Raw genomic sequence first — 14,042 nt, forward strand, 5'->3', positions numbered from 1 at the left:
TATCATCTGCATATAAATGGATGAGAGAGCTTTCTACTGCCCGAGCTATGTTGTTGATGTAAATTGGGAAGAGCGTGGGGCCTAGGATCAAGCCTTGGAGTACACCCTTGGTGACAGTGGCTGAGACAGCAGATGTTCTGACTTCATACACTGCACTCTTTGAGAGAGGTGTACATATACAGTTGAAGTCGGAAGTTTACATACACTTAGGTTTGAGTCATTAAAACTTGTTTTTCAACCACTCCACCAATTTCTTGTTAACAAACTATAGTTTTGGCAAGTCGGTTAGGACATCTACTTTGTGCATGACAAGTAGTTTTTCCAACAATTGTTTACAGACAGATTATTTCACTTCTAATTCACTGTATCACAATTCCAGTGGGTCAGAAGTTTACATACACTAAGTTTTATCAAAGTTTTTAAACCCAAAGGCGCAACATTGCTAGACTTCTGGGAACGCTTGCGAAATGGACCAAGCAGACCAGACCAGGGTTTGGGGTTTGAGAAGTCAATGAGAGAAGTAAAAAATTCTTCCTTTTAGTTGTACATTTTCTCAAAATCTAAAGGCACAACCTAGATTCGAGCCAATGTCTTAAGTAGTTGAACATGTTATTACGCCAACCGCATGAATGTGACAAACTGACACGTTTTCATTTTTTTCTAAAACAACTTTATTTGGAAGTGGCGCCTTTGATTTGATGGCCTGCACATGCACAGTACTAAGCGAGACGACTATTAGACCCAATGACGTGTTTCTGGGCATGAGCTTAGCTTGCCAGCGTAGCCATGACATCGCCTACAAGTGTGATCAGGGTTATGTTGCACTATATTAGATCTCTCCAATATGGTATCCTTCCACTCGGCAGGATACGTTCCGAGTAAGAATTTCAGATTAGTCTCGTGTACCGGGTAGTGCTGCGGCCAGCCTCCGTTAATCAGCTGCCGCCGTACCACTCCTACCTCTTATTTTTCTTGTTTCATTCCAGAGAGGATTCGCTTGGTAAGAGCTCTATGTTAGAGTGCATAAGCACAACTATTCAATAGCTTGGAGCAGCTAGCGAGCCTCTCCATCTGGCTGCTCTGCTGTCGCCCCACTTGGTTTGGCTTGTGCCATCTCGTTTGGGTTTTGTCCTTGTTGTGACAGTATTCCAACCTGGGCGATACTTGGTTTGGTAGACCAGTATTGCGGCACTGAGGGTTTGTCCTAGTTGTCTATGTCTTGTTTATCTACCAGAACCCTCCCAATTAGCCTTCGGGTTCATGGACCGCGCCTACCTTCGCAAGATCGGGAGTCTGTGTATGTTTTGCTCTGGTGGGCTTGCAGCTCTCCCCGGAGAGTGATTCACATGTCGTTAGGCGTGCCACTCTTATCTCACACAGGATACAGCCATCTTACTTAGACTCTTGCGTGTTCCACGGTGAACGAGCTATGCAGTAGCTAGTTTAACGAGAGTAGATCACTGCAGGACTAAGCACACTCCTTACATCCTGCCAACACCCCCACGTATAGTAGAATAAGCTACAAACGTGGCGTGAGTTACAGCCGACCCACACGCATAAGCTAGGATTGCGCTAAACGTGTGTGAGTTTGTGTTCTCTGCCCCTCCCCCATGGTCAGGCAGTTCACACCCCATTCATGTCTCCTTTCTTTCAGATATTGTATGAGACTAAGGCTGGTACTGTCGGTCGGTAGTATTTGAACTATTACAGTATTGCACAGTGTATACTATAGAAGCATAGTAATATTACATAGTGGAGCCCCAAGGTATCTGCATCCATTAGGTGAATAGTGGAGCAAGATTGAAGTGTGCTTCTGTTGCGACAACCAGACCAGGCCACGGACTCTCCTAATGGATGCAGATACCTTGGGGCCAGATCACTATCCAGTAATGGATGACATGGTGGCTGCCGTTATCCTCCCTGACAAGAAGATCGTTTGCAAGGTGCCTCGACTCAAACCAGGACCTGAAAGAGTAAGCGATGAATGGCTGCAAAGTACTTTCGGGACCCTCTCCATTATGGTGAGCCTCGTAAATGCGCCTTTAATGCTGCAATCCTGTCTCGGCCCTACTGATCACTTGCCTCCCAGGGGCTGGTGGGAAGCTTCTTAAATGGGCTACAGAGGTCTCAGGGCTGCTCACTATGCTCCAGACGGACATGGCACGTGTCAACGGAAAGGCTTTGGCTTCAGTGGGGACTTCACGCCACCATCTCTGGCTGACACAGTCTAAACTGCCACCGCCAGTTCAGAAAATATTCTTGGTGCTCCCCTTCACACCAGATTCCACCTTTTGGCCAGGGGTTGACAACATCATACAGCAGACTACAAAACTGCACAAAGACAGAGAGACTTTGCAGGAGTCCTCAGCAACTGTGCGCCTTACCGTCGCTCCTCAGAGGAACTGGAAAACAGGGCAGAATGTCTCGAGGGCGCTCCAGCAACGTATTGGTGCCCCTCCTCCCCCACCAAGACAGCAGGGGAAGAGAAATGGGAACCAGCATTTTACACCTGACAGCACAAGTACAGGCATCGTGACCACCCTTACAAGCAGCAGCACGTGGCTTAGAAGGATGTCCTCCTGAGGTGCTGGCGGTCATCTTTGGCCGTCTCTCCCAGGCCCAAAGGACAAACTGTGAGAGGCAGGTGGATTCTCCCTGGGTACTGGACACACTCCTGGGGGGATACAAATTCCAGTTCCGATGCTGACCACCACCCTAATTGGGCATCTGGGTCACCTCGTGGCAGATGAGGTGAGGAAGGAGGTGAGGAAGGAGGTGCTCCGGTTGAATAAGGACATAATCAGGAAGGTAGAATGCTAGAATGGCTAAGTAGGTTCTACTCTACGTATTTCATGGTTGCGAAAAAGGACTGCAGCTTCTGGCCGATCCTGGACCTGTGAGGCCTCAACAAATGTTTAAAGGAGGTCCAGTTGAAGATGCTCTCGCCAGCATGGGTGTTGCAAGCAATCTCAAGCGGCCAACATTTCACCATGCTCAACCTGAAGGATGCGTACTTCATTATTCCTGTTCATTGAGATCACCTCGCACTCCATTTCGTAAATCTGATCACAATTCTATTCTCCTGATTCCTGCTTACAAGCACAAATTAAAGCAGGAAGCACCAGTGACCCACTCTATAAAAAGGTGGTCAGATGAAGCACATGCTAAACTATAGGACTGTTTTGCTATCACAGACTGGAACATGTTCCGGGATTCTTCCGATGGAATTGAGGAGTACACCACATCAGTCACTGGCTTTATCAATGAGTGCATCGAGGACCTCATTTCCACAGTTACCGTACGTACATACCCCAACCAGAAGCCATGGATTACAGGCAACATTCACACTGAGTTAAAGGGTAGAGCTGCCTCTTTCAAGGTGTGCGGGACTCTAACCTGGAAGCTTATAAGAAATCCTGCTATGCCCTTCGACAAACCATCAAACAGGCAAAACATCAATACAGGGCTAAGATTGAATCGTATTACACCGGCTCCGACGCTCATCTTACGTGGCAGGGCTTGCAAACTATTACAGACTACAAAAGGGAAGCACAGATGCGAGCTGCCCAGTGACACAAGCCAACCAGACAAGCTAAATCACTTCTATGCTCGCTTCGAGGCAAGCAACCCTGAGGCATGCATGAGAGCATCAGCTGTTCCGGACAACTGTGTGATCACGCTCTCCGTAGCTGACGTGAGTAAGACCTTTAAACAGGTCAACATTCACAAGGCCACGGGGCCAGATGGATTACCAGGACGTGTGCTCCGGGTATGTGCTGACCAACTGGCAGGTGTCCTCACTGACATTTCATGTCCCTGATTGAGACTGTAATACCAACATGTTTCAAGCAGACCACCATAGTCCCTGTGCCCAAAAACACGAAGGCAACCTGCCTAAAAGACTACAGACCCGTAGCACTCACATCCATACCATGAAGTGCTTTGAAAGGCTGGTAATGGCTCACATCAACACCATTATCCCAGAAACACAAGACCCACTCTAATTTGCATACTGCCCAAACAGATCCACAGATGATGCAATCTCTATTGCCATCTGGCGCCCTTTGGGCTATGACTTCACTACAGATCCAGCAAAGAAAGAAACAAAAATACAGAAACCTGGACTTTTCCACCAGACTGTGCCCTTAGGGCAGGATGTCACTGTCTCAAATTTCCTGCAGTAACTGACCTTATACTGTTTTACTTATTTATAGACCTGAAATGGTTATGTGTTGGTCTCCATTCACTACTGCAATATTGCTTTCTTGCTTAATTCCCATGGATTTTAAAAGCCTTTTTTTGTACTATTTATTTGTGTCTGGAAAGAAGATGGTGGGAATAAAGATTGATGATGTTTGTGATGACAGGTAGCAGGAAAAATGAACAAAGTTGGAATGAGAGTTGGAATGAGAATGAGGCGGCAGGTTAGCATTTTAAATTTACAAGACCTTTGGAAAAGCAATGGGAAACCCATTAGCTCCGAACTATGCAAATCTCGTCATGGGGAAATTACAATTTTATTTATGAAAATAATCCTTAAAGATCATGTTAAATATTGGACCCACTATATAGACAATTGCTTTTACAATTGCAATTGTTTCCGAAATTAAACATTTTAATTAAACACATTTCTTCATTAACTACATTAACTCTAGAGAACAATCAATATCCTTCACTACGGAAAAGAACATTAACTCTATACATTTCTAAAACGTGCTTGTTACAAAGAAGGGACAATCTCTAAGTACTACAGTTGACAGAAAACCTACAGATAACTATCAGCTGCCAGTTTAGTATTTTTATCAACCTCTCCCCCTAAAAATTGGTTTACCAGTCAGCCAACTTCATAGACTGGGTTGCATCAGTGACACAGAGGAAGAATATGATAGACAATGAAAATCTCTCGTTGAGCGTTTCTGCTTGAGAAAATACCCAAATACCTGGCTTGATAAAGCTCAAACACAAGTTAAAACCTTGAACAGAAGCCAGTTACTTAACTCCCAACAAAAACAGAATAAAACAGTTTGTAAAATATATACTTACTTTCAATGATAGCTGTAACCAAATCAAATCCAATTTTATTGGTCACATACACATGGCTAGCAGATGTTAATCCGAGTGTAGCGAAATGCTTGTGCTTCTAGTTCTGACTATGCAGTAATATCTAACAAGTAATCTAATAAATTCAAAACAACAACCTTATACACACAAATGTAAAGGGATGAATAAGTGTCACGCCCTGACCTTAGAAATCTGTTTTCTATATATTTTGGTTTAGGTCAGGGTGTGACTAGGGTGGGTACTCTAAGTTTTTGTATGTCTAGGGGTTTTGTACGTCTATGTTGGCCTGATATGTTTCCCAATCAGAGACAGCTGTTTATCGTTGTTTTCGATTGGGGATCATATTTAGGCAGCCCTTTTTCCCACTTTCTGTTGTGGGATCTTGTCTACAGTCAGGTGCCTGTGTGCACACCAGCAGCGTCACGTTTCGTTTGGTTGGTTGTTTTGTTGAGTTTCAGTTCATTAAAAATATGTGGAACTGTATTCACGCTGCGCCTTGGTCTCACTCATACGACGAACGTGACAATAAGTATATCTACATATAAATATATGGATGAGCGATGGCGTGCGGCATAGGCAAGTTGCAGTAGATGGTGTAGAATACAGCATATACATATGAGTAATATAGGATACGTTAACATTCTTTTAAAGTGCTGTTATTTAAAGTAACTAGTGATACCTCTATGTAAACATTATTATAGTGGTGATATTTAAAATGACTTGTGACACCTTTATTAAGTCCATTTATTGAAGTGGCCAGAGATTTGAGTCTGTTGGCAGCAGCCTCTCTATGTTAGTGATGACTTTTTAACAGTCTGATGGCCTTGAGATAAGAAGCTGTTTTTCAGTCTCTCGGTCCCAGCTTTGATGCACCTGTACTGACTTCGCCTTCTGGATGTTTCCTGAAGTCCACGATCATCTCCTTTGTTTTGTTGACGTTGAGTGAGAGGTTATACTCCTGACACCACACTCCGAGGGCCCTCACCTCCTCCCTGTAGGCTGTCTCGTCGTTGTTGGTAATCAGAACTACCACTGTAGTGTCGTAGACTTGATGATTGAGTTGGAAGTGTGCATGTCCACGCAGTCATGTGTGAACAGGAAGTACAGGAGATGGCTGAGAACGCATCCTTGTGGGGCCCCCGTGTTGAGGATCAGCGGGGGATGTTGTTTCCTACCTTCAACACCTGGGGGCGGCCCGTCAGAAAGTCCAGGACCCAGTTGCACAGGGCGGGTTTGAGACCCAGGGTCTCGAGCTTAATGACGAGTTTGGAGGGTACTATGGTGTTAAATGCTGAGCTGTAGTCAATGAATAGTATTCTTACATGGGTATTCCTCTTGTCCAGATGGGATAGGGCAGTGTGCAGTGTGATTTCCGAACGGGAAAGACGTATTCCTGGTCATAATGTTGGTAAGTTGACATCACTTTTATATCCAATAGCTCTTCCAGACTGTATGTAATAACACTTGAGATTTTCTGGGCTAACAATGTAAGAAATTATACATAAAAAACAAATGGCATCATCAACTCCTCTGTTAGGCTGATAGGCAAACTGAAATGGGTCGAGAAGCTTCTGGGTGACGCTGAGAATATGACTTTTCACAAGTTTCTCAAGGCATTTCATTACTAAAGATGTCAAGGCGACAGGGCGGTAGTCATTCAGCACAGAGGGATTAGATGCTTTAGGAATTGGTATAATTATTGAGTTTTTCCACAATACTGGCACGTGTTGCTGGTCGAGTGATGATTGGAAAATGTCTGTAAAAACACCAGCCAGTTGTTCAGCACATGTCCACTTATTTAGTCTGGTCCTGGGCTTTTGTGTGCGTTACATCCCCTGAACAACTTTTAAACATCAGACTGTTGAACAACAACTCTCTCAAACATTTGTAATGATGCTTCCAGTTGTTTTACCTCAGACAAAGTTGTCTGATTCAAATCTTGAGAAGAAAACGTTCAGTTCATTAGCCATGTTCTGGCCCTCATATCTCCCAAGGTCAGCACTGTTTTTTCCCCCTGCCTATGTGGGGGGCACTAGCCATGGATTTAATCCCTTGCCAGGCCACCCTTGCGTTTCCTGAGGAGAGGCTCCTCTCCACTGTTGTATGGCTCCTTGTCCACCAGTATCTATCTTTTGATCTCACATTGTACATCTCTTAAAGCCTGTCTATCACCCTCAGCATAAACGGCCTTCTTCCTATCAAGTAGTGATTTTAGATGTTTTGATACCCATTGTTAGGGAAGATTATTGTTAGGGAAGATTTTACAAGTTTTAGTAGGCACAACTGACTCAACACAGACTCAACACAGTTTATATAGTCTGAAACAACATCTGTGAGTTCATCAAGATCAGAGCTGCTGTCCTCAAATACCTCCCACATAGTACAGTCAAAACAGCCCTGGAGACAAAATACCTCCCACACAGTACAGTCAACACACCCTTGGAGACCAAATACCTCCCACATAGTACAGTCAACACACCCCTGGAGACAAGTGATACTGTGGTCCTTCCAGATCCGAACAGTTTTAAATATGGATTTCTCCCTCTCCAGGACCCGACAGGCCTGAGGTAGACCACATTGTGGTCTGATGTCCCCAGAGGAGGTCTGGTGGTGGCAGAAAACAAACAGGCCTCCCGATATTTGTGACAGCTCGTCCGCTTTCCCCCTCAGTGACCTGGCATTAATCAGTAAGGGAAGTTTGTTCTTACAGTTTTTAAGTCTTTGTCTGATTCCCCCGCGTTTCCCACATTTGCATTTGGGTTTGTAGTCCACTCGCAGACAATCACGGATTAGATGGGCCATTGGGATATCCATCGCGTTTGAGTTGCATTGTAGTAAGAACTCCCTGCTGTATTGGATTCCGCTGCCAGCATTGTTTTTATAATTTAGTCCGTATGTAGCGGGTATGTACACAATCAACAAGATCAGTCCAACACCCCACCACTGTGAATCCATTGTTGGCAGATTGTTTACAAACAAAGTGTGCAAATTAAAAACATTGTGCCGCGCCCCCAATTAACAGAGATACCAGTTAACAGCAGTATTGAACCTCTGGAGGCGGAATAAAATTGGTTTGGCCCCTAAGACCCTCATAAACTTCTACAGATGCACCATAGAGAGCATTCTGTCAGGCTGTATCACCTCCTGGTACAGCAACTGCACTGCCCGCAACCACAGGGCTCTCCAGAGGGTGGTGCGTTCAGCCCAACGCATCTCTGGGGGCACACTGCCTGCCCTATAGGGCATCTACAGCACCCTATGTCACAGGAAGGTCAAGGAAATCATCAAGGACCTCCGCCACCCGAGCCACAGCCTTTTCACCCTGCTTCCATCTATAGTCAGTGAAGGTGCATCAACGCTGAGGATGAAAAACAGCTTCTTTCTCCATGTCAACGGACTGTTAAACAGCCATCACTAGCCGTACTCCACCTGGTACCCGGCCCTGCACCTTAAACACTAGCCGGCTACCACCCGTTACTCTATCTTAGAGGCGGCACCTTAGAGACTTCTGCCCTATGTACATTGAACACTGGCTATTCGACTGGCTTCTTGCACCCCTTTTACCAATGTGGAATTTAACTGTATAATTCCACTCTCAATTGACATTGGTATTGATAAAGCTACTGAGGCCCTCAACGACATGTGTTAAGTGTCACTGCAAGTGTATGTGCAGTAGTTGGTGAATGGTGATTTCTCTACAGTACCAATAGTTTCTAATGCCACTCAGGAACCATAAAGTTGTACTGATGTTGTGGTAATTGAATTGTACCTCTCTGTGATGTCACAGTCGATTAGCAGCAATAGGGCGAGGGGGTGGGCTGCTGAGGAGTCTCTGATGAACATGTTACCGTTGGACTCAATTGCACCGAAGAAGAACTGCTCCTCTCCCCTGGAACAAGACCGGAATGGGTACACACACACACACACACACACAGAGAACGCATAGAATACAGGGATGGTTAATCGGTTCCCTGACGAAAATGCATTTGACCAGCCATGCTTATCGTTCAATAGGTTAATTAGCTTTTCATTGCTTCAGACCTGGAGAGAGAGTTCTTGCTCGGAACCGCCGGCAAAGGTCCAAAGTGGAAACCAACAACAGTGGTCACACAAAAGGGCTCTTTGTCCTACACATTTCACAGACCAGAGAACATCATCTGGAAGAGACACTTGGATCAACTGTTGCCAGGAACCGACCTCAGAGATTACTCTTTTCAAATGACAAACCAAGATCAGCTACTGGAGACCTACCATGACTATGAGCCATCACCTGAACATTCACTGCAGCAACCTACAAATTTGGAAAGTGCTACAGACTCACCTGAACCAGCCAGAGTGTCTACTCAGGGTACTGTTGCACCCCAGTGTGGGCATACACCATCACCACTCAGACTCAGAGACAATGTGACTGTAGACTCACCTGTACAACGTCATTACCCTTCAAGAGAAAGACGACCCCCTGAAAGGTTGACTATTTCGTTCAGACTAACCTCCGACATTGGGGCAGAATACACCCCAGGGTTAAGTTTGGGAACTCAGGTAGTCTACCGTCTTTCCCTAGCTCAGTAAAGGTTATTCTGAAAACGTCCTTTATTTACATTAAGAGAAAAAAGGAAAATAATATGCAAAACAGTGAATATTTACTTTTACTTTACTTTTTTTTCTTCATCAAAAGTAAAGGGGGAGGAATATGTTGTATTGATATTCTAGTTTGTCCCTTTAGGGCACCTGTAGTACCCCCCCCTGCTTACGTACATTGGAATGCTTGGAATGTTTTGTCCTGTGAAACGCATTAAACAATGCCCCCATTAGTTTTTACTCCCGTCTCTGCAGCACGCCACCAATCAGAACTTTATGTTACTCTTTGGGCTGTATGCCAAGCGACACATCTGGAGGAAAGGGATGTTTTTCAGTGGCAGGGACTGTGAGAATAGTCAGGATCGAGGGAAAGATGAACGGAGCAAAGTACAGAAAGATCCTTGATGAAAACCTGATTCAGATCGGTCAGGACCTCAGACTGGGGGCGAAGGTTCACCTTCCAATAGGACAACGACCCTAAGCACACAGCCAAGACAAAAGCAGGACTGGCTTCGGGACAAGTCTGAACATCTCTGGAGAGACCTGAAAATGGCTGTGCAGCGACTCTCCCCATCCAGCCTGACAGAGTTTCTGTAAAACTGGGGGAAAACTCCCCAAATACAGGTGTGCCAAGCTGGTAGCGTCATAACCAAGAAGACTCGAGGCTGTAATCACTGCCAAAGGTGCTTCAACAAAGTACAGGGTCTGAATACTCATGTAAATGTCATATTTCAGTGCAAAAAAAACTGTAAGCTGTTTTTGCTTTGTCTTTATGTGGTATTGTGTGTAGATTGATGAGGATTTTTTTAAATTCCATTTTAGAACAAGGCTGTAACTTAACAAAATATGGAAAAAGTCAAGGGGTCTGAATACTTTCCGAATGCACTGTTTAACATGACTTTGTCAGATATTGAGTCAAAAGGACTGACAGTGACTCCTCTGTTTCACCACGCTCCCCACCGGGTCTGCGACACAGCAGACACACCAGAAATCATCACATCACCAGAAATCTTCAACTTCCATTGCTCCACCTCCACACTTAACTCTAACCCAGAAATCACTCCTTTCAATAGTGCCATGTCTCGCACTTCCGTAGTGACAACACAAAATAACGAATGACAGTGCATACACTGACACCTTCTGTCGTGGAGCGATAAGGTACCACTCCACAATTATTGCTACTGTAGGGTGATTTTTTTTTAGCATGTTGACATTTATTGTCATGAGTCTTGACTCCCGCTTAAGTCAGCTGCAAAATGTTCTATGTAGTAAAAAAGTATGGGAAAAAATTGTCTAAGGCGTGGGCATTAGGATTAGCAGTGTGGTTAAGTTTAGATTTCAAATCAGATTGTATGACTTTGTGGCTGTGCCAGCTAGTGACCATTCTGCAGAGCTGTCTCCATGGCAAAAAAAACCCGTTAACCTGCCATTTTTTAGATGAAAAAAAGGTACTTTTAAAGTACAGTTTGTATTCATTAACTGAATGGATTTATTTGACCAGACAAGTTCCTCCAGAAGACCCCTCTATAACTACTACTTGTGCACAATAGTTCATGATTAATGAATAATACATCACAATTGTCTTTAAATCCATAAATGCCTATATGCTATTATTATAATAGTTAGAAAATTACAGTAGGACGTCAATCGTTTTTCAATGCCACCTGTCACAAACTGATCAGCAGGTGGAGAGTGGGTGGTCTGATCCCAGGCAGGTCTAGTGATAAGAGGTTGTCCTGGGTATATAATGGTCTATGAGCTCATACAGCATGACCTTGGCTTGGGGTGAAGGAGAATTGAGAAGTTATGGAACTGGCATTTGTTTTGGTGCTAGCATGTGAGTGTGCATTAGAATGATCTTTTTCAATTGTTTTTTCTAAAAGCTATGACAGAAAAGTGGGGAAAAAAGGGTCACTGAAATGATAGAATCCTAGGTGGTTTACAAAACATGGATTGTAGCTCATTAAATAGGGCATATGTGGATTTTCTCACTACCCGTAATGAACCTGAGCGGACGCCATTTTGTGATGCTGTTTTTTGAGAGACCACTTACACTGCCAGTCATTATCTCTGCATGTATCCATTAGTCTCAGGTTGTGGCAGGGTTGTGAATGGGGAAGAAGCTCAGCCCTACAGCTGGTCATGGCAGGTAAGACTGGGAATTACAGTATGAATAAGAGTACAGCGTAATGGTAAGCTTACATTGATTGCGTTGTTAATGAGTTATTACAAATAGTTTACAATAAAAAGTGTCATACTGTAAATAGACAAATTGTTGTAACACACGGTTTTGGAGACATACGTAGACACACAGTATTTTAGCATAATTTCACAAATGGCCCCAGTCATGAACTAATTATACCACACATTTTGACCTACAAGTCCCTTTATATGACCTGAATTGCTGATTAGGGACCCGCCTGTTTTTCGATTTGTAACTTTCCCGATGAGAGCACATAATACATACTTTTCATTCCTGGTTTATTAATATAGACTCACACGCACACATGCACACATTTATGTTACTGTTTAGACCCATGTATGGGTTTGCCATTTATTTAGGTTTCTCTGGAGTCGTTCTTCCCCACCTGCAGAGGTATGCTCATCGCTGAGAACTGGGTCATGACGGCTGCACACTGCATTACGCGAGTCCAGCATACAATATGCCATGCAACTGGCTGTATGATTCTATCAAATATAGCTAGTATCATAATAGGCATCCAATAAGTAAATAGGGCTGGGGTATGACAGAAACATCGAACACCTTTATATATAGTCTATCCTGCTGCTCTATGAAACCCTGCCAAAAACTGCTCCCATAATGTTCCCCGAGAAGCTCTCTTACATACTCCTTAGCCATCCCCAAACTAGGGCATAACACTGATACTCTTTCTGCCCTGCCAGCATGTGGCACTGTAAGACCAAATGCTGCACTCGTCAGTGGAGTAAAACACTCTTTCACCTATAGCCTAGTCGCCCAAGGCCTGTTTGTGCTGTATAGAGAACTAAGGCTGTTGGGAGCTGGCTATACAGCACAAACAGATCTGGGCCGACCAGGTTACTTCACCTGTATTGCTGCATATTTTTCACCCGTGTTCTTCCCTCTGATCAGATCCAGGTTCCACACATGCAGAGTGGTCGTGGCAGAGCATGACAAAAATGATGAGTCAGTATGAGCTGTCACAGGCCAAAGTAAGTGTTCCCTGGGATGATACTAAATATATAAATATGCTAGATCATGTTTGTTGAGTCAATTTGGTAAAGTATAACTAAAGTAGTTCTTGACCAACTTGGCTTGTGTCAGCAAAAGTGAGACGTTCTCTATTTCCCCTTGCCTTTTTAAAAGCACATCCTCATCTTATACATTTACATTAATGTGGTTGCTACCATGATTACGGATAATCCTGAATGAATTATGAATAATGATGAGTGAGAAAGTTAGACGCACAAATATCATACCCCCAAGACATGCTTAATTCTCACCAGTTGTAATGGCTGTTGGAAGGAGAGGACCAAGATGCAGCGTGGTACGTGTTCATGATTTTATTTAAACTGAACACTGAAATAACAAAAATAACGAGAAAGAACGAAACAGTTCTGCCTGGTGCAGACACAAACTACCCACAAAACACTGGTGGGAAAAGGCTACTTAAGTATGGTTCTCAATCAGAGACAACGATAGACCGCTGCCTCTGATTGAGAACCACACCCGGCCAAACACAGAAATAGAAAACACAGAACAAAAACATTGAATGCCCACCCCAACTCACACCCTGACCAAACCAAAATAGACACATAAAAAGGATCTCTAAGGTCAGGGCGTGATAGTTTCTCTCCCCCCCCCCCCCCAAAGGTGCGGACTCCGGCCGCAAAACCTAACCCTATTGGGGAGGGCCTGGGTGGGCATCTATCCGCAGTGGCGGCTCTGGTGCGGGATGTGGGCCCCACTCCACCTTAAGCTTGGCCCACTTAGATGGCGCCGCCGACCCCGGACAGGAGGGCGACTCTGGCAGCCCCGGACAGGAGGGCGACTCTGGCAGCCCCGGACAGGAGGGCGACTCTGGCAGCCCCGGACAGGAGGGCGACTCTGGCAGCCCCGGACAGGAGGGCGACTCTGGCAGCCCCGGACAGGAGGGCGACTCTGGCAGCCCCGGACAGGAGGGCGACTCTGGCAGCCCCGGACAGGAGGGCGACTCTGGCAGCCCCGGACAGGAGGGCGACTCTGGCAGCCCCGGACAGGAGGGCGACTCTGGCAGCCCCGGACAGGAGGGCGACTCTGGCAGCCCCGGACAGGAGGGCGACTCTGGCAGCCCCGGACAGGACTCACCAGGCTGGGGAGACATACAGGCACGCGCCGCCTTGGCAAGGCACTGGACACACTGGGCCATGGAGGCGCACTGGCG

The sequence above is a fragment of the Oncorhynchus mykiss genome, chromosome 28 (genome assembly GCF_057628025.1).
Source record: "Oncorhynchus mykiss isolate SJ-2025 chromosome 28, ASM5762802v1, whole genome shotgun sequence".
Classification (NCBI taxonomy): domain Eukaryota; kingdom Metazoa; phylum Chordata; class Actinopteri; order Salmoniformes; family Salmonidae; genus Oncorhynchus; species Oncorhynchus mykiss.